Here is a 21,602-nt window from a genome sequence, read left to right as displayed (position 1 = left end):
CTACGTACATTAGTGTATAGAACATTTAATTGGGCATTGGAACTTGTCCGACCTTTATGCCCTGATGTTGTGTTTAACATCCTTGGTAAATAAGGTTGGTGAGCTGCAGACACAAGTGGTAACATGGGATTATGTTATAGTGTCAATAATGGAGACCTGGCTCATACAAGTGGAGGAGTGGCCACTTCGATATTCCAGGCTACAACGTATTCAGAAAAGGCAGGGGAAAAAAGGAGGGGGGGCGGGGCTAGAGGGGAGCAGGCACTATTGATCAAAAATACTGTGACAGCGGTAGAAAGGGTTGACATGCTTAAGGGTTCAAAGGCAGAATCTATTTGTTTAGAATTAAGGAACAATTGAGGAGCTATTACGCTGCTGGATGCATTCTATCGGGGGACCAAATCGTGGGAAGGAGATAGAGGAGCAAATTGGCAGGTAAATTGGAGAAAGATGCAATAATTTTAGAGTAGTTATAAAAGGGAACTTCATTTATCAGAATATAGACTGGGATATAGCAGTGTAAAAGTCAAAGAGGTCGAGCAATTCCTGAAATGTGTACAAGAGAAATTTCTTAATCTGTATGTTTTCAGCCCAACGAGGAAGGAAGCCGTGTTGGATTTATTTAGGGGAAAGAAGTGGGGCAAGTGGAGCATGATTCTCTGGGGGAGCATTTGCAGCAGGTTTAGTGTAGTTATGGAAAATGCAAGAAAAAATCAGGTATGAAAATACTCAACTGGGAAGAGCGAATTGCAGCGAGTTGAAAAGGGATCGGGTCCAGGTGGATTGGAATCAAAAATTGGCAGGTAAAACAGTAAATGAGCAATGGGAGGCTTTGAGTGAGGAGATAGTTCGGGTACAGACTGGATACATTCTTACTCGGGGAAAGGTTGGGCATGCAAAACTAGAGCTCGCTGGATGACAACAGAGTATTTGAGACAGCATTTTGTACATTCTGAATACCAATGTCCGGACAGGTGTGCCCGCGGTTCTCAACCACAACCTCGTCACCTCCACGCTGACAGATAAAAAGCGGCCACATTCTGCTTCAGTGAGATTAAATCCGAGAGCGGTTTCAAGGTCAATTGCAATTACAAGTAGAATGCATTCAGAGGACGTGAGATCATGGAGATACCTCCAAACACCCTGCCAGTTTGAACAGCAGCTCAAGATCTAAAGTCTGGGGGGGAAATGAGGGCTCGTCCGGGATTTGAACCCGGGATCTCTCACATATTTTAAACAACAAACCCGAAGCGAGAATCATACCCCAAGACCAACGAGCCCACTGAAAAAAAAAAAGCAACAAGTAGTGGTTTCTGAGTATCAGCGGCCACTTTCCCCAAATCTCCCTTGAAGGACCGTGAACAAAAATGTGTCCGTACATTAGTGAAGAATCATAAAGCCAATTTCTTCACTGTTGTGTTTTGTTTAGGTCTCCTGACGCTCATAAAGATGATTGGGGACAGTTGATGAGTTATCGGTGTGAGGGCGCAGATACTCCGGTGTGAGGGCGCAGATACTCCGGTGTGAGGGCGCAGATACTCCGGTGTGAGGGCGCAGATACTCCGGTGTGAGGGCGCAGATACTCCGGTGTGAGGGCGCAGATACTCGGATTTAAGGGTGCAGATACTCGGATGCAGTGATTTGTTGCCGCGACTGAAATGCGGCTTAGAACTGTTGTTATTATCCAAGGCAGCGCTGCAGGATCCTTTCATGATCTCTCACAAATCAACTGAAACCCATCGGAATGTGAATACAATTTTGCGTTTCCAAAATAAAAGGGAGTGACATTCATTGTGGAAACAGTCTGGCGTCACTCACTGCAGAAATATCCATGTCAGAGTGAAGCGGCTCTCCTGCAACCTTCGGACCTTGTCCGTCAAGAAGAATTCAGATTTCCGCGAAGCCAATCACAGGTGAAATGATGGAAGATCGGCCGTGCTCAGCTGGCCATCGAAACCGGGCATTTGTTTTGCAGCCAAAACAAACATCAGAACCAGGAAATGCGAGACCGTGAAGATAAAAGTTTCCCCACCGTCCCTGGGTGGGATCGAACCACCAACCTTTCGGTTAACAGCCGAACGCCCTAACCGATTGCGCCACACAGACAGCACACGTTTGCTGTTGAACTCCTGATTCAACGAACTAAAAATTCAGTTTGCAGCGATCAAAATAAGTTCTCTCCACTATCAGTTTACTTTTCCAACATAAAGTGTGTGAAGTTTGCACGAGTGAAAATCTGTGCATTATTATTCCTGAACATTAAACTCACCTTGCCATTAAACACCTGTCTGTTGGAAGACTCCGTCCCCTCGTGGTCGAGAGGATTGATTTCTCGAGCTGTGATTCGCCATTCTCTATTCCAGTAATATTCAGGTTTGCTGAAAATGAGATGAGATGAAATGAGCAGGTCCGACGAGCAGGTCTGTGACACGACTCGGTGTTTCCAAAGATGTCTCTTGCACTTACAGTGAAGCGGACGGCAGTTTTCACTCTTAAACCACGAACCATGATGTTCAGAAAAAGTGTGGCCGAGACATCCGCGATTTCAGCGCGGTGACACTGGGTCAGAGTAAAGTTCAGTTCATGCGATTGCCGAGTGGCGAGAAGGTGGATTTGGAACTCCTGTGCGGCTGCACTGCGAGTTGTCCAGATCTGCTTGGAGCGATATTCACTTCAATTCATCACTGACAGGGACAATTTGATTCCAAGTTTCTTTTTCTCTGCTGCTTGGTGAGATTTCAAAATTTGTAAACGACCCACACCGACCCCAAACTCGTCACTTCCACTCTGACAGATGTAACGCGGTCACACTCTTCACTTCAGTGAGATGAAAGCCGGGAGCGATTTCACGGTCGAATGCAATGGCGAACAAAACTCATTCCAAGAAAGTGCAGGTCATTGAGGTGCCTTTAAATTCCTGATTGTTTGCATTGAACGTCTTCCCAAAGCGTTTAAGATTCACGTGGAGCGATTTGGGGACTTATTTTCCATCTTTGCAAAAGTTTCAACCGCAGGTCAAAATCAAAAGTCGAGGGCGGAATGAGACGCCTTCCTGAAATTTGAGAACCAGAGAAGCAGACTTTAGAGCAAGGTTCTGTTTATTGAGAAAAAGCAGATGCAATATTCATCCCGGATCGATCCAGAATCTGATCAGCTGGAAAAGTAACGATTACCCCGTGATTTGAACACGCAGCCTTCTGGTGACGCAATAAGTCATGAAGATTGAAGCAGGAAGTTGAAAAGTGGGAATTGATAGATTCAGTGAGTGGGGAAAACTGCGGCAAATATAGTTCAATGTGGGGGTGAGCGAGATCATCCAATTTAAATCTAAGAAAGATAAATCAGAATGTTTTCTAAATGGTGAGAAACTAGGAACTGTGGAGGAGCAGAGAGATTTAGGGGTCCAAGTACAGAAAGCGCGACCAACTAGCGTTCAGGTATAGAAATTAATTAAAATATCTAATGGACCGTTAATACGGCCGGTTAACTCAATTGCTTAGAGTATGTTGTAACACCTTAATCACGGATTCGATTCTTATAATTTACTTTATTTATTTCGGCTTTTTATAACTTTTAAAATCGATGCTTTACAAAAAAATATATAAAGACAGATTCGAGGGGACAGTTTTTTGAATAACATCCATTGTCACTTTGCCCCTGGACCGGAGAAACACGTCTTTCTTTTTATGCGGGATTTTTTGGCAACTGACCCTGTGACGCAATGGCTAGTGTGTTGGACTTCTACTTGTTTTGTTTGATAAGCCATTCAAAGGTTGTGGATTCGAGTTGCAACGGCGTTGGATTTTAGTTCGGGAGCTGGGAAGTGAAATTTTACAGCAAAACCGCAACAGGATCATTAATGTCCGTCAGGGATGTGAAACTGCCCCCGACACTTCATCTTACACAAGTGGCTCCAGTCACATCCGAATTCATGATTCTTAAACCGCTCTGAGCTGGATTGGCGAAACTCTCTCAAGAAGGAGACTCAACATCTGCTCAGACCGAAAGTCAATCTGCTCGACTTCCGGCTCTGTCAGACTGCATGTTCCTTCAGACAGGTTTCTAACTGGACACATTCATCCTGCTGCCGTGCGAACATTGGTGCTTCAGGGGTAGAATTCTTGCTTGCAGTAATTCTATTCCTGTAAAACTAGCTCCTGAAGTGTAGGATGGAAAGTATCCTGGCTGAGCGGCCTCTGTTTCTGGTTTAAAGCTCCAGTTAAATCCCACGATTTGAAGATGGATCAAAATCATAGTTTGTGTCTGCAAAACTGCAGCCTCCCTCCTGTAAACAAGTAATACTAAACATCTCATCTGCTCTTGCAACCGAGTAGTCCGGAGGAACCACATGGCAATTCAGATAAGTGGATGCATTTTGGATCACACCAATTGTACCTTCAACTCCGGTCGAAATGTTCACAAGGAAAAGGATTGTTTGATCTTGGTGAGACTCGAATTAACAACCCCAGCATTTCCCGAGCCTGTAACTCATATAAGGACCGATTGCGCCGCTCGAGCCCGGTCACTCTGATCACCTGTCCCACTCTGCTGGAAAGAATCTTAAGGTGAGATGTCCTTACCTGTGGAAACGTGTCCTGTGGACACTTCGTGGTATAATCTGGGCGACATGGACATGTTGGGCCGAAGGACCTGTTTCCATGTTGGAAGCTTCTGTGATTCTGTGATTCTAATTGGCGGAATGGTCGGGAACCAGAGGACACAGATTTGAGGTGATTGCAAAAGAACAAAAGGCGATATGAGGAAAAACTTAATGACGCAGCGAGTAGTTCTGATCTGGAATGCGCTGCTTGAAAGGGTGGTGGAAGCAGATTCAATCGTGACTTAAGAAATGAATTTGAAGTGAAAAAATACAGAGCACCGGGAAAGGGCCGGGGAATGGGACGAATTGGATTGCTCTTATAAAAAGCCGCCACGGGCTGGATTAGCCGAATAGCCTCCTTCCGTGCTGTAACCATTCTATGATTCGATGGACAGAAGCGGTCTGAATGAATGGGCGATCGGTTGTGGGTCGCAGGGAAATTTTCGACTGGTTGTACGGTTGTGTTACCGACGGCTCCGTGTTCTCGGATTATGGTTTTCATTTTGGGCGTTTCAATGTTTGATATGTGAGCGGTCCCCAGTTCAAATCCCAGAATCCTCCTGTTTCACTATTTCCAGTGAAGATTCACTCATTTCTTTCTCACATCTTTTCAGCGTTGCAGAAAGCAGGATTGATTTAATTCTCCAGCATGTTTGAGGTCCAGAGGCAAGAATGCAGCCGGTTTGTCGACGCAACACACAAGGAGAGAGTAAAATGTCTCACGGCGGTGTGCAAATTGAAACTGAAGGTGAATTTATCCCAATTCAGGCGATCTCAGAGGTGCAGAATAAAAATGCTCCTTAATTGGTCGGGAAAACGAACCCTGTTCCCTCGCGTGGTAAGTGCAAATTCTACCAGTGAAACGGCAACGTTTGCATCGCATCGGGCTCTCTGTGTCCAGTTGGAAACCTGTTTAAAACAACATGTAATTTCACAAATCTCCTCTGAGTACCTTGCGCATTCTGATTTACAGCCGTGCATTACCAGCACTCGCTGCTTGTGATGGCCGAGTGGTTCAGGCGTTACATCTGAAACTCGACAGGGTCTTTCGGTGATTCATTGGAATCCTGCTCGTGGCGCTATTGTTTAAAGTTTTGTTCAATGCTCAAATAAATATGAACTGGAGATAACGGGCCGCATTTCCTTCTCTCAGACAGATCCTACACCGCGGCAGAGCCTTTTTGATTGGGAGCCCAGTGGTCTCTTGCAAAACTTCAAGGTGCTTGAAGGAAACTTCACAATAATCCACAACTGGAGTATTGTGTCCAATTCTGGGCACCGCACTTTAGGAAGGATGTGAAGGCCTGAGAGGTGGCGCAGAAAAGATTTACTGGACTGGTTTCAGGGATGAGGGACTTCAGTTACGTGGATAGACTGGAGAAGCTGGGGTTGTTCTCCTCAGGGCAGGAAGTTTGAGAGGAGATTTGATAGAAGTGTTCAAAATCATGACGGGTTGAGATAAAGTAAATAAAGAGAAACTGATCCCGTTGGCGGAAGGGTCGAGAACCAGAGGACACAGATTTACGGTGGTTGACAAAAGAACCAAAGGCGATATGAGGAAAAACGTTTGAAATCAGCGAATAGTTACAATCTGGAATGCATCTCCTGAAAGGGTGGTGGAAGCAGATTTAATCGTGACTTTCTAAAAGGAATTTGATTAATATTTGAAGGAAAAATATTTGCGGGTCTACAGGGAAAGAACGGGGGAATGGGACTAACTGGATTGCTCTTAAAGAGAGCCGGGGCAGGCTCAATGGGCCGAATGGCCTACTTCTGTGCAGTAACGATTCTATGAGTGTATGATTCCATCTCTCTCAAGCTTCATTTCAAATTCTGCTAACTTGATATTCAGGCTTTTTTTTTCTTTACTTTTATCTCTCTATCTCTCCCTGTCTCTGTCACTCTCTGTTTTCCCCGAATGGACTTCTCAGGCTTGCTTGAACGGCCAAAGCTCATCGAACCTGCGACACCAGCAGAGAACGGTAAAGATAGAAAGACTGAGACGGGAGGAAAAGTAAAGGACCAACCCAGATGATGAATTCTTAGCCAATGTCCACATATTGATGTCGCTTCGTCCTCATAGTGAAATCATCAGTACTTTTAGCCCAGTATAAAAACAAAGTCTTGTATTTATAAAGCGCTTTTCACGACCTCAGGACGTCCCAAAGCGCTTTACAGACAATGAAGTATTTTTGAAGTGTAGTCACTGTTATACTTGTGGGAGAGTGGATAATCTGCGGATGCCAAGACAGACAACAATGTAGCTTTAGAGCAATTAATTCTGCAAAGTCTCACTTGATATTACAACTCGCACATTCGAAACGAATGTGGTAAAAAGATGCTAATATTGTTGATATGAAATAGTTAATGTACGTCTTCACATTGCCGTACATCGGAATAGAAAAAGTGATAGGATGTAGAGAATGGTGGCCGATCGGCTGTGGGTGGCACAGAATTCTGCATTGGTTGCACCCCTCTGTTATCAGTGGCTCGTTGGCCTTGGGGTATGATTCTCGCTTTGGGGATTTGATGATTGTTATGTGAGAGATCCCGGACGAGCCCTGCGGTGTTACCATTTTTAGTTCAAAATCACGAATTGGCTTCTCACGTCTTGTCAGCGGTGTTGTCGGCAGGATTGTCTTAATTCCAGTGCATAGAGGACAGAATACAGAGGTTCTGTCGACGACAACACACATGGAGAAAGGGAAATTTCCCAAGATGTTGTTCAGATTGAAGCTGAATGTAAACGTATCCCAATTCACGTGACCTCATGAATGGAAAATGAAAAATGCTCCCCTCTTGGGCAGTGATCGAACCCGGGCCTCCCGCGCAGAAAGCAATAATTTTATTACCGAAATAACAAAGTCCGCACAGCAGCCGGCGGCATGCGCTCAGTTCGAAACCTGTCTAAAAGAACATACAGTCTCAGAGTTCTCCTGTCATAACCTTCTTCATTCTCTTCTGCAGCCGTTTCGGATTTGTCGCTTGCAGCAGCGATGACCCAATGATTAAGAAGTCGGACTTGCAATGTGATTTTCCAACCCCGCTTCGATGCAACACACGTGGAGAATGGAAAATGTCTCGAAATGGTGCGCAGATTGAAGCTGAGGGCGAATGTCGCACAATTCACGCGATCGTATGAATGGAGAATGAAAATAATCCGAAACGAACCGGAAATCGAACCCCGGTTTCTCACGTGATAAATGAGAATTCTATCACCGAGACAGCAAAGTCAGCACATGAACAAGCTGCAAGTTTCCAGTTGGAAACCTGTCTGAGAGAACAAAGTGTCACAGATCTCGTGTGATAACCCTACGCATTCTGATTTATAGCTGTGCATCATCGATGTTTGCAGCTGCGATGGCCGAGTGGTTAAGGCGTTGGACTTGAAATCCAATGGGGTTTCCCTGCACAGGTTCGAATCCTGTTCGCAGCGCTACTTTTTAAAGTTTGTTCAGTGTTCAAATTAATATGAACTTGAACGAACGGACCTTGTTCGCTCCCTCAGAGAGGTGCTCCATCGCCAACGACGCTTTTAACTCGGAGCCCAATGATCTCTTGCAAAATTGCAAGACACGTGAAGGAATCTCTCCCAAGCTCCATTCTAAATTCTGCTCGTTCGCAGAACTTGACATTTATACAATTTATTTCTATGTTTTAATCTCTCCCTGTCTCTGTCTCTTGACTTTGCCTGTTTTCTCCTGATGGACTTCTCAGGCATCGTGAACAGCGAAGAATGATGGAACCTGCAACACCAGCAGAGAAGGGGAAAGATGGAAAGACTGAGACGGTAGGAAAAGAAATGGTGCAACCCAGTTGATGAATTCGTAGTTAATGTCCACACATTTATGTTTCTTCCCCTCACAATGAAAAAATCAGCAATTTGAGTACAGTACACTTATGGTAGAGTGTATAATATGCGGATGTTGAGACCGACAATCGAACCTTTGCCGTGGTGATGAAAGCGCCGAATCCTAAACACTAAACCCCAAGGAAACGCCAAAATTCTTTGCTGCGAACAAGCAGAGCAACGCGGCCTTTCCTACTTGGCCCTTTGCAATTCAGGTCATTTTCCTGCCAGACAAACTGCTCGCACAAAATGGCATTTTCTGTTCGAAATAATATCGCGACAGAGGTGATGTTCAGGCAATGACATCACCAAGTGCAAGTAGGCATGTACATGAAATGGAAAGTGAGGTAAAATACGACCACAAGCTGCTGATGGACATGTTTCCATTTCCAAAATTCACGCACTGAATGCAGCTCCTTGGAAAACTGCAAAGCCACGCAGGTCCATCATGATTCGTTTGAAGCAACTGACAGTTTAAAGTGGCATCTCCTGCTGCTTCTGTGGGGAGTGAGAGAGAGGCACTGTCGGTATTTGCGTGCAGTTTGATTTTGCACAGAACTGCACAGAGAAACAGCAAATATACCGGGGCTGTGAGATGTTCTATATTATTCATATTTAGCCACAGGAATATCCGCAGTCAGAAGCTGAAAAGAAGGAGAGATAAGCGGCCTGAGAATAAACACAGAGCTGAATGAATCATGAAAGAGCGAAAGAAAAACGAATGTCATCAGTTCCACTTTGTCTCGTGCGCAATCTTGGGAGCTCCCCAATGGCCTGGTGGTGAGAATTCGGTCCTCTCACCGCCGCGAGGTTCGATTCCCAGTCAGGGAATTAACTTTAAAAAGAGTGATGAACTTATTAAATTAATTACATGAAGCGAATTGAATCCTGTTCGGAGTTGAATCCCTGTTTTAATCACCATGAATCAATCGATAACTTTCTATTTCAGACTGATGGCGATGTTGACGTGGTTACCGAGAGACAGTCAAAACTTAATAAGATTTTTATGCTTTGAATGTGATGAATTTTTTTCATTTTATAGACTGCATCTTAAGAGTGGGATTAAAAACGCAGTGGAGTCGTTGTTAAATTTAACATTAACTGGCAATTGTCGCTCTTTATCACAGGAGCGCCCGAACTGGTTCTCCGATCAAGATGAAAGTAACGCAACGAGGAACATCTGATACAACACGAAAGGCATCGGGCTATGACAAAAATCCCCACCGTTTTGCTTTTCCAAAATAAAGGGTGTGAAATTTATTCTCTGAACATAGGAACAGTCTGGTCTCACTCACTACAGAAATCTCCATGTCACAGCGAACCAGCTCTCCTGCTGCAAATGCGGCCTCCCTTCGGGCCTTTCGGGGGCTTGTCTGTCAAGGAGAATTGTAATTTCCGTGAAGCCAATGTTCCATTCCTTTATATGATTCATGTGCCTGATTTCCGACCGCAGGGTAAATGGTAGAATATCAGCCCTGCTCAGCTGGCAATGATTCTTGATTCCAAAACATGCGTTGAAACCCTGGAACTTTGAGGCGATGAATCCTGAGAATAAAATAAGGGCTCGAACCATCAAACTTTCACGCTAACGGATAACACCACCGAGAACAGGTGAAGAGGTCACCTGCTAAACCAATAATTCACTGGGCTAAACTTTGAGTTTGTAGCGACCAAGAGAACAACTGTCTGCAGTCAGTGAAAAATGAATGGTTGAAACTTGCAGGAGTAAAAATCCAACAAGCCGGTCTTCAATCTTAAACCAGCAACTATGAAGAAAAACACGCCGCATCAATACTCGATTTCAGTGCGGTGACACTGGGCCAGAGTAAAGCTCAGTTAATATGATTGCCGAGTGGCTGGAGGGTGGATTTTGAACTCCTGACCAATTGCACCACGCATTTTCCAGATCTGCTTGGAGCACCAATCCCTTCACTTCATCACTTACAGGGACAATTCGATTCTCGGTTTCTTTTCCCTGACGATTGATGAAATTTTACAAATTGGAAGCGATCAATATCAAAGCTAAACACGCGACCGCCATGCTCACAGATACAAAGCGGCCACACTCTGCTTCAGTGAGATGAACGTCAAGGGCGATTTCATGGTCGAATGTAATGGCTAACAAAATTCATTCAACGAAAGTTCAGGTCTTTGAGGTGCCTTTAAAGTCCTGATTGTTTCCATTGAACTTCTTCCCAAAGCGTTTGAGATTCATGTGGGACGATTTGGGGACGTTATTTCCTTTTATGCAAAAGTTTCAACTGCAGTTCAAGATCACAATTCCTGGGACCACAGTTGTTCACAATTTATCGGTGCTGGGACCACTGCTGTTCACAATTTGTCGGTGCTGGGACCACTGTTCACAATTTATCGGTGCTGGGACCACTGTTCACAATTTATCGGTGCTGGGACCACTGCTGTTCACAATTTATCGGTGCTGGGACCACTGTGCACAATTTATCGGTGCTGGGACCACTGCTCTTCACAATTTATCGGTGCTAGGACCACTGTTGTTCAAAATTTACATTCATGATTTGGACACGGGAATCGGAAGTACAATTTCAAAATTTAGGGAGGACACCTAATTGCGAGCTGTAGTTAATACAAAGGAAAAATGCGAAAAATAAAGGAAGACATTAGTAAAATTACAGAATGGGAGTGTAAATGGCAAATTAATGACAATATTTGTTGTGTACTCCCTTGCCTTTTTGCCCCCCCCCCCCCGACTAAATGCATTACCTCACACTTCTTCAGATTGAATTGCATTTGCCACTTTTCTATCCACCTGTCCGCTCTATGGATATCTTCCTGCAGTCGACAGCTTTCCTCCTCACTATCAACCACAGGAACAATTTTTGTATCATCTGCAAATTTCTTAATCATGCCCCCTACATTTAAATCCAAATCAATGATCTGTACCACGAAATGCAGGGACCTAGTACGAAGCCGCATGGAACCCCACTCGAAACAGCCTTCCAGTCACAAAAGCACCCGTCGAACACAACCGCTTGCTTCCTGCTGCTCAGCCAAATTTGGATTCAACTTGCCAATGTCCCTTGGATCCAATGGGCTTTTACATTTTTGACCAATCTGCCATGTAGGACTTTGCCAAAAGCCTCGCTAAAATCCATGTTGACTCCATCAATCGCGCTACCCTCATCGATCCTCCTTGATACCTCCTCAAATAATTCAATTCAAACGACCTTCCCTTCACAAATCCACACTGACTGTCCTTGATTAATCCGTGCCTTTCTAAATGACGATTCATACTTTCCGTCAGAATTGTGCTCAATAATTTACCCACCATCGAGTTTAGGCTGACTGGCCTGTATTTACTCGATCTATCTCTTTTTACCTTTTTAAACAATGGTACAACGTTAGCAATCCTCAAATCCTTCAGCACGACACCTTTTGCCAGGGTGGATTGGAAAATGATGGTCAGAGCCTCCGCTTTTTCCTTCCTTGCTTCTGTTAACATCCTGGGTATATTTCATCTGGGCCTGGAGATTCAGGTGGAGCGATTTGAGGACTTATTTTTCCTATTTGCAAACGTTTGTACCGCAGGTCAAGATCACAAGTCGAGGTCCAAATTTGGACGAGTTCCGACTTTGAACCTCAAATCGTGAATTATGCCCCCACCACAACGAGCCCAGAAACAAGAACGTGTCCTTAAATTAACGTGTGGCAGACACATTATATGAGAGGTCTGTCTGGACAATGAAAGGGCGTTTTTGAACAGTCATCTTGCAATCCGTTTCCTCCTGAAACCTGAAAAAAGACAAACACCACAGTGTTATTTTGTCGCTTAATTCCACAAATTAGGTAAAATAATAAGCTGTACAAGGCACTGCTGGGAGTTGAACCCAGGATCTCCTGTTTACTAGACAGATGCTTTAACCAGCTAAGCCACAGCGCCAAGTGATGATGCAGTAGCCCCACCTCCTCGCACTAATATCTATCAGCGACACTTCACTATTGGGGGTTCAGGCCGTTTCATCTCTGTCCATTTCGCTTGTCCGTTTGCCTGTGCATTCCGACACTGACTGGATTTCTCGCTGTGTTTATCTTTGTGTATCCATCAGTGCGTTGATACACGGATGATTATGTGTGATTGTATTTGTTACATTACATAAATTAGGGCTTCAGACAATTCTCGCTCTGACATTGGAGAACTATTGAGCCGAACTTTCCAGCGAAGTGTTGTTTATCGTGGTGCTGAAACTAAAAAATCGTAAGAGGAGCAAAAAAGGAAAAGGAGAAAAACTTGTGTGGGAAAATGAGGACAACTCTCAAGGTTTTTACAAGTATATTAAGAGAAAGAAAGGAGGCTCAGAGTAACTTGGGCCGCTTAAAAACAGATGGAGGTGATATTGTAATTGAAAATCAGGAAATGGCAGTTGCTCAATTTTTACTTTGCATCAGTTGTCACAGAAATGGATGAGGATAACATCCCAGAGACACGAGGAAAACTGTTTAATAAATCACGGGGATTCGTATTATTAAAATAACGGCAATGGAGAAAATAATTAGGCTAAAGATAGACAAATCTCCAGGACCTGATGTTCACCATCCCAGGGATTAAAAGGAACAGGTGAGGAAATTGTGCATGCTTTCGTCATGATTGATCAAAACTCTCTTGATTCGGGAATTGTTATTTAACGAAGAGCATCTTGATTGGAGGCTTCTGTTTGAGAAAGATCTCGAAGTGATAAATGAGAGACCGAAAATGAAGCTGTTTGGCAGGAGCGCTGATGCTGTCGGTTTTGCGCTGCTCTCGTTTTGCACAATTGTTAAGCGTGCGTTACTTATTTATAGCAGTATGGGCTCCAGAAATGACCAGGTTGTGAGTTCGAGCGTCTTCTAAAACAATCAAACCTTTTACTCCGAACATTTTGAATGGAGTTCAAGGTACAACTGGTATGTTCCATAACGCATCTACTTCTTAGTGTTCCCATGTGGGCTCTTGGGTTCCTCTGGTCTACCGTCTTGCAATAGGAGGTGCCAGTTTACTTGTTCATAGGGGGAGAGGGGGCTTTTAGCGGCATCTCACATGGCAAAGGGGCCGTTACGAGATATTTAAATCTAAAGAACCAAACAAACAATTCTTCTTTTCGTTAAGCCGATATTCATCGGTTGGAAGTGTCGTGTGGGGAAAATTTGGAAGGGAAATATTCTGCCTGGTGTCACTGTGTAACGGGAGAAATTATTCAGCTTACAGATGTTAATACGCTGAAAGGTCGAGAGGCCTTTTCCAGCTCCCATGTGGGACAAGTTCAGCTTTTGAGCCGCTGGGTAAAGTGTGATTTTAATTGCTGCTAACGAATGACAAGACATTTGGCACAAGCAAGAAGAATTATAAACTCACGAGTTCACTGCCCCTGTTTCTTACATCATGTTCAACAGGAACAAGGATTCTCCTCAACACGTTCCTGAGAATTTTATCAAACGGACCTCACCCTTGCTCGACGGCTGCAGGGATAATTCAGAGACCTCCCATGAATATGTACGATGGGAGCTTATGTAGTATCGAGCCTGGGTAGCTCAGTCGGTGGAGTATCAGACTAAAGTGGGTAGTGAGATGATGGTTCAGCGTTTAACTCCCTATCCAGGCTCCAAATTGCTGAACAGCTGGCAAGCTGTGTCTTTGCAGCGGGACCTGCGATGTGTTGTCAAAGCTTCGGTATTATCTTGTATCCCAGGGATGGGCAGTAATGCGCTGTCTGAGGCGGTTACCGATCATGAATTCAACTTTTACAAAATACTTTACTATATTAGTTCACTGTATTAACTTCTCAAAACTGATTAAACACTGTAAAAAAGACGAATATTTGTTCAAATCGCCATTAATCAACCAGTAACTTTCTGTTTCCGGCTGAAAGAAATGCTAACTTTTTTTATGCGCTCATTCACCAGGCCGAAATTAGGGAGCTCAGAGGGGAAGTGAAAAAGGTAATGAGAGGCACAGAGAAATATGACTATAGACTGACGGCCAGCATAAAAGGGAATCCAAAAGTTTTCGACAGGCATGTAAACATTCAACGGGTTGTAAGGGGAGGGGAGAGGCCGATTCGGCACGATAAAGGAGATCTACTGATGGAGACAGAGGGGATGGCCTCGGTACCAAATGAGTACTTTGCATCTGTCTTTACCAAGAAGATGCTGCCAGAGTCTCAGCAAAAGAAGGTATAGTTAAGGTACTGGATGGTCTAAAAATTGAAAAAGAAGAGGCACTTGAACGGCTGGCTGTACTTAAAGTGGATAAACCACCAGGTCCGGATGGGATGCATGCTCGGTTGCTGAGGGAAGTAAATGTGGAAATTGCGGAGGTACTGGCCATAATCAACAAACATCCTTAGATATGTGGGTGGTGCCAGAGGACTGGAGAATTGCAAAGGTTACACCCTTGCCCAAAAAAGGGTGTACGATTAAACCCAGCAACTATAGGCCAGTCAGTTTAACCTCAGTGGTGGGGAAACGTTTAGAAACGATAACCCGGGATAGAATTAACAGTCACCTGGACGAGGGTGGAATGATTAGGGAAAGCCAGCACGGATTTGTTAAAGTCAAATCGTGGTTAACTAACCTGTAAGAGTTTTTTGATGAGGTAACAGAGAGGAGAGATGAGGGCAATTCAGTTGATGTGGTGTATGTGGACTTTCAAAAGGCGTTTGATAAAGTGCCGCATGGTCGGCTTATCATCAAGATTGCGGCATATGGAATAAAGGGGGCAGTAACAACATGAATGCAGAATTGACTAAGAGCAGGAAACAGAGATTACTGGTGAACGGTTGTTTTTCGAACTGGAGAGAGTTGTACAGTGGCGTTCCCCAGGGATCAGTGCTGGGACCACTGCTTTTCTTGATATATATTAATGACTTGGACTTGAGTGCACAGATCACAATTTAAAATTTGCAGGTGAAACAAACCTTGGAATGGTCGTAAACAGTGATAAGAATAGTGATAGACTTCAAAGGATATAGGTTGGCTGGTGGCATGGGCGGAGACGTGGCAGATGAAATTTAATGCAGAAAAATGAGAAGTGATACATTTCGGTTGGAAGAACGAGGTGAGGCAATATAAACTCCAGGGCACAAATGTAAAAGCGGTACAGGAACAAAGAGGGGTTTATGTGCACAAATCGTTGAATGTGGCAGGGCAGATTGAGAAAGCGGTTAAAAAGCATACGGGATCCTGGGCTTTATAAATAGATGTACAGAGTACAAAAGTATAGCTGTCATGATGAAATTTTATAACACAGTGGTTTGAACACAACTGAATTATTGTGTCCGGTTCTGGACATGGCACTTCAGGAAAGATGTTAAGGCCTTAGAGGGGTGCAGATAAAAAATACTAGCATAATTCCATGGACGAGGGACTTTAGTAACGTGGATAGGCAAGAGAATCTGGGGTTGTTCTCCTCGAAACAGAGACGGTTTTGTAGAGATTTGATAGAGGTATTCAAAATCATGAAGTGTCTGGACAGAGGAGATGGAGAGAAACTGTACCTATTAGCGGAAGGATCAAGAACCAGAGGACATAGATTTAAGGTGATTGTCAAAATAACCAAAGGTGACATGAGGAAAAACTTTGTTACACAGCGAGAGGTTCGGATCTGGACTGCCCGAGGGTGCAATGGAGGCAGATTCAATCATGGCCTTCAAAGGGGAACTGGATAAGTACTTGAAAGGAAAAATAATGCAGGTCTTCGGGGCTCGGTTCTAGCTGGATTGCTCTTGCAGAGAGCTAGCACGGACTCGATGGCGCGAATGGCCTCTTTCCGTGCTGTAACATTTCTATGATTCAATTCTATGTGTGGGATGTAATGCAAAGGGAACAGAGCGTGCCACAAATCGACACGACTCTCCGTATCCTCCCAAGCAATGTAGTTTAAGAGCAGCTAATTCTGAAACGTCTTACTTGATAACTCAAGTCGTGCACTCGAAAGCAATTTGGTAAAAGGAGACTAATATTGGTGAATGGAAATAGTTGGTGCACAACTTGATATTGCTGTCCTCCCGAATAGAAAACGAGATTGAATGGATCGAAGTGGTCTGAAAGGATGGTCGATCGGCTGTGAGACGCAACGAACATTTACACTGGCTTCACAACTAAACTAACAGCGGCTCGTTGGTTTAGGGGTATGATTCTCGCTTAGGGCGTTTCATTGAGTAATATGCGAGAGGTCCCGGGTTCAAATCCCGGACGAGCCCTCATGTGTTGCTTCTTTTAGTGAAAAGTTACCAATTGGCTTCTCACATCTTTTCCGTTTTGTTGTTGGGAGAACTGAATTATGTCCAGAGGATGTTTGAGCTCCAGTGGACTGAATGCCGAAGTTTCGTCGGCGCAACACACATGAAGCAAATAAAATGTCTCAAGATGATGAGGAGATTGAAACTGAATTTGGATTTTTCCCAATTCAGGCGGATATTAGATGACGGGATAGAAAGGCACATATCCAAGTTTGCCGATGACACCAAGATGGGCAGCATTGTAAGCAGTGCAGATGAAAGCATAAAATTACAGAGAGGCATTAATATAATAAATGAATGGGCAAAATTGTGGCAAATGGTTCTGAATTTCGTCAAGTGTGAGGTCATCTACTTTGGACCTAAAAGGATAAATCAGAGTACTTTCGAAATGGTGAAAAGCTCGAAACAGTGGAGGTCCAAAAAGACTTAGGGGCCCATGTACATAGATCATTAAAATGTCATGGACAGGTAGAAAAATAATCAAAAACGTTAATGGAATGTTGGTCTTTATATCTAGACGACTAGAATACAAGGAGATAGGCATTATGATACAGCTGTACAAAGATCTGTTTCGACCACACCTGGAGTATTGTCTTCAGTTCTGGGCAACGCACCTTAGGAAGGATATATTGGCTATGAAGGGAGTGCAGCGTCGATTTACGAGAGTGCTACCTGGACTCCAAAATTTAAATTACGAGGAGAGATTACATAAACTTGGGTTTGCCTCGAAATAAGTACATTAAGTGCTGATTTGATCGAACATTTCAAAATATTAAGGGGAACTGGTGGGGTAAACAGAAAAAAAATATTTTCGCCCGTTAGCGTGTCTCGGACTCGGGGACAGAGCCTAAACATTAGGGTCAGGACTTTCAGGCGTGAAGTTGGGAAACACCTCGACAAGCAAAGGGAGGCAGAAGTTTGGAACTCTCTTCCACCAACGGCAGTTGATGCGAACTGAATTGTCAATTTTAAGACTGAAATTGATAGATTTTTGTTGACCAAAGTCATTAAGGGATATGTGGCTCAGGCGATAATATGCAGTTAGGTTACATATCAACCAGGATCTCATTGAATTGCGCAACAGGCTCGAGGGGCGAAATGGTATACTTTTGCTCCTCAGCTCCTCATTGTTACAGAATGATCCTGCATTGTATCGGGAATCGAACCAAGGTCTCCAGCGTAACAAGTAAGAATTCGACCCCAAGCACCATCAATGCGCGCGTTTGTAACAGCAGCATGTGTCCATTTGGAATCCGATCTGAATGAACATGCCGTTTACAGCTGCGGTGGCCGAGTGTTTAAAGCGTTGGACTCAAAATTCAATTGAGGTTTTCCTGCCCAGGTTTGAATTCTGCTCGCAGAGCTACTGTTTAAAGATCCCTTCAGTGCTGAAATAGATTAATTGGAGTTAATTGACCGCATTTATCTCTCTCCCAGAATGAGAGATTCTCCAGCGAGGCCTATGATTTTAACTTGTGTCCAATCTTCTCTTGCAAGATTTCAAGACCCAAGAAGGAATCTCTCCCAATCTGTAACATAAATTCTGCTAGTTTGCAAAACCTGACACTTATACTCTTTATTTTCTTTGCATGCATCTCTCCATCTCTCCATGTCTCCGTCTCTTGTCTCTCTGTATTGTCCACAATGGACTTCTCAGGCTTCCTTGAACGGCGATGGCAGATCTAACCTGCAAAAATAGCAGAGAAGGGTTAAGAAAAAAAGACTGAGGAAGTATGAAAAGGAAAGGTGCAACCCAGCTGATAATTTCGTAGCTAATGTTTCCACATCCGTGGCTCTTCGTTCTCATGGTGAATGAAAGCAGCAATTTGACTAAAGTATACTTATGGTGAAGTGTAAACTATGACGATGCCGAGACAGACGACAATGTCGTTTCAGAGTAATTCATTCTGTAAAGTGTTACTTGATAATACAAGTCGTACATTCAAAACAAATTTGATAAAGAGAGACTAATATTGTTGATCTGAAATAATTAGTTTAGAACCTGATATTGCTCTATATCGTATATCGTACAAGAAAGCGAGATTGGATGGCCATGGTGTTCTGAAAGGATGGCGGATCGGCTGCGTGGCAGCGAAATTTTACAGTGGCTGCACGGCTCTGTTACCAGTTGGACTTTGGATCTGATTCTCGCTCAGGGAGTTTCACTGGCTCAAATCCCGGTATGAGCCCCCTTGCGTCCCCATTTTTCGTCAAAAACCACCAATTGGCTTCTCACATCTTTGAAGCAAGTGCAGAAGGCAGGTTTGACTTATCTCCAGCCGAGCATGTTTGAACACCAGAGGACAGAATGCAGATGGTATGTCCACGAAAGACACGTAGACGAAATGAAGATAATCTTTCAAGAAGTTGTACAGATTGAAGCCGGCACATGAATTTTTCCCAATTCAGGCGATTTCATGGGTACAGATACAAAAGGTAAAGGAAGCTGCATTGGCCTGGAACCAAACCCCTGGTTTCCCGTCGGCAGGCGAGGGTTCTGCACTCAACCACCAATCCACACACGGCTGCAGGCTGCACGTGTAGCGTTGGATACAGGTCTGGAACATGCAGTCTGGCAGAGTTCCTGTGATGAGCCTGCGCAGTCTACAACCGCGTGCTACCTGTGGGTGACCAAACGAGTGGGTCAAGCATGGTCTGGAAATTCACTGAGATTCGAAATCACTTCAAACCGCCACTGTAAAATGGTCAAATAAATAAGAGCTGTAGTTATCAGGCAGTGTTTACTTTTTTCAGAAATAATGTAAGAATCCAGCCCTATGTACACGTCTAAGATTTCACGGCATGCGACGAATTTCCTTTAAGCGGCCACTTAAATTCTGCTCAATCACAGAATTGGAGATTTATACTATTTTTCTTTGCATGTATCTATCTATCTCTGTCTGCGTTTCTTCACTTTCGCTGTTGATCCCTAATGGACTTATCAGGCTTCCTTCAACAGCCAGGTCTGCAAACCCGGGATGGGAAAAGGCTATCGGTTCTTCGTCCAATTGTTGGATTTCAACGGGATGAGATTTGCTATTTTCCGTCTCCGTTTTCGGAAAAAATAAACCCAGATGGGATTCCCCGTCCTCGGGCCCCGTCACCTCCGGGTAATGGGAATGAACCCGATCTAGCACTCGATTTAATATCTGTATTCTCATTGTTTAACAATAAAATTATAGGGATATATTTATTTTGAGGACACATTTTAGAAATGAACACATTGCAGACTTATTCGAAAACTAGAAGCACGTGGGATTAAAGGGTCGGTGGAAACGTGGGCAAGTAATTGGCTAAATGATAGGAGGCAGAGATTCGTGGTGAACGGATGTTTTTCTGATTGGAGAGAAATATGCAGTGGGATCCCCCAGGGGTCGGTATTAGGATTATTGTTTTTCTTGTTATATATAAATGACTTGGATGTGGCAATAGGGAGTACAATTTCGAAGTTTGCGGATGATACAAAACTTGGTAACGTGGTAAATAGTGAGCAAGATAATAGCAGACTTCAGGAGGACAAAGACAGACTGGTGAAATGGGCAGTCACGTGACAGATTTAACGCCGATCAGTGTGAAGTGATGCACTTTTGGAAGAAGAACATGGAGAGGCAGTATAATCTAAATGGAACAAATTATGGGGGGTTCCAAGAGCAGAGGGACCTGGGGGTTCATATTCAGAAAACAGGGCAAGTTAATAAGGTGATTAAGAAAGCGTATGGGATACTTGGCTTTGTGAATCGGGGCATTGAATATTTAAAAAGGAAATCATACTAATCCTTACAAATCATTGGTTCGGCCTCAGCTGAAGTATATTGTACAGATCTGGGCACCACACTTTAGGATGAAAAGGCAGTGAAGAGGATTCAGAGCAGGTTGACCTGGATGACACCAGTGATGAGGGACTTCAGTTGTGTGGAGAGATTGGAGAAGCTGGGATTGTTCTCCTTACAGCAGAGATGGTTAACGGGAGACCTAATAGAGGTATTCAAAATAGTGAGGGGTTTTGAAAGAGCAAGTAGGGAGAAACTGTTTCCTCTGGCAAGTGGGTCGGTAACCGGAGATCACAGATTGAAAATAATTGGCAAAAGAACTAGAGGGGAATTGAGGAGAATTTTTTTCACACAGAGGGTTGTTAAGATCAGGAACGCACTTCCTGAAAGGGTGGTGGAAGCAGATTCCATACGATCATTTAAAAGGCAATTGGACATAATTGAAGAGGACTAATTTGCAGTGTTATGGGGAAAAATCTGGGCTGTGGGTCTAATTTGGACAGATCTTCGAAAAAGCCGACACTGGCACGACGGCCGAAAGTCCTCCTTCTGTGCTGTAAGATTCTATGATTCTGTGATTACCTTCTGAATCATTACAATTGAAGCTATTCATTGTTGAGCAACCAAGAAAATTATAACCGTGATATTCGGCTTCTCCATTCCCTTATGAATATCGCAGATTATAATGTCCAGGCGGGGTGGGACTGAATGGGGGATAGAGTGCGGAGATTGGAATGGAAGCTCATCAGAATGAACTTGGTCTCATCAGTTTTTGTTATTTTTCCTACCAGTTGCCCGAAGCAGGTGGTGAACCTTCGTGTCGAGAGAGGATCGTCATTTCAGTTCAGAAGGAGAAAGGGTATCAAGAAAATCGGGTAAAACGCACACAGAATGATCCGGGACTAACAGCACACCCCTTTTAAACAGACACAGACACGGAATGATCCGGACATAAATCATAATTATGGTGCATAAGTTTCTCTTACGTTGACCATAAGATTTACTCTTTTTACAATGACACCAATGTACAATCTGATACTTCGCCACCTTACAATCTCAACACCATCCTGGAAGGAACTGTTGCTGATATCAGCAAACAATGCAAAACCCACCGTCTGCCGTTTCGAGAAGGA

At 43.9% G+C, this 21,602-nt stretch overlaps 4 non-coding genes across 4 annotated transcripts; 2 read left to right on the top strand and 2 right to left on the bottom strand.

Moving 5' to 3' along the window:
• Window positions 1-2,032: 2,032 nt before the first annotated feature.
• Window positions 2,033-2,106, bottom strand: trnan-guu (transfer RNA asparagine (anticodon GUU)). The gene has a single exon. It is a non-coding gene; the product is annotated as a tRNA-Asn (tRNA).
• A 5,848-nt stretch (window positions 2,107-7,954) lies between these two features.
• trnas-uga (transfer RNA serine (anticodon UGA)) lies at window positions 7,955-8,036 on the top strand. The gene has a single exon. It is a non-coding gene; the product is annotated as a tRNA-Ser (tRNA).
• A 4,256-nt stretch (window positions 8,037-12,292) lies between these two features.
• Window positions 12,293-12,366, bottom strand: trnat-agu (transfer RNA threonine (anticodon AGU)). The gene has a single exon. It is a non-coding gene; the product is annotated as a tRNA-Thr (tRNA).
• Window positions 12,367-16,571: 4,205 nt separating this feature from the next.
• On the top strand, window positions 16,572-16,660 carry trnap-agg (transfer RNA proline (anticodon AGG)). The gene is given in 2 exon segments: window positions 16,572-16,607; window positions 16,625-16,660. It is a non-coding gene; the product is annotated as a tRNA-Pro (tRNA).
• Window positions 16,661-21,602: the final 4,942 nt, after the last annotated feature.

The sequence above is a fragment of the Heptranchias perlo genome, chromosome 20 (assembly GCF_035084215.1).
Source record: "Heptranchias perlo isolate sHepPer1 chromosome 20, sHepPer1.hap1, whole genome shotgun sequence".
NCBI lineage: Eukaryota > Metazoa > Chordata > Chondrichthyes > Hexanchiformes > Hexanchidae > Heptranchias > Heptranchias perlo.
The sequence above is the reverse complement of the archived record's forward strand: the minus strand, read 5'-3'. Positions and strand labels throughout refer to the sequence as shown.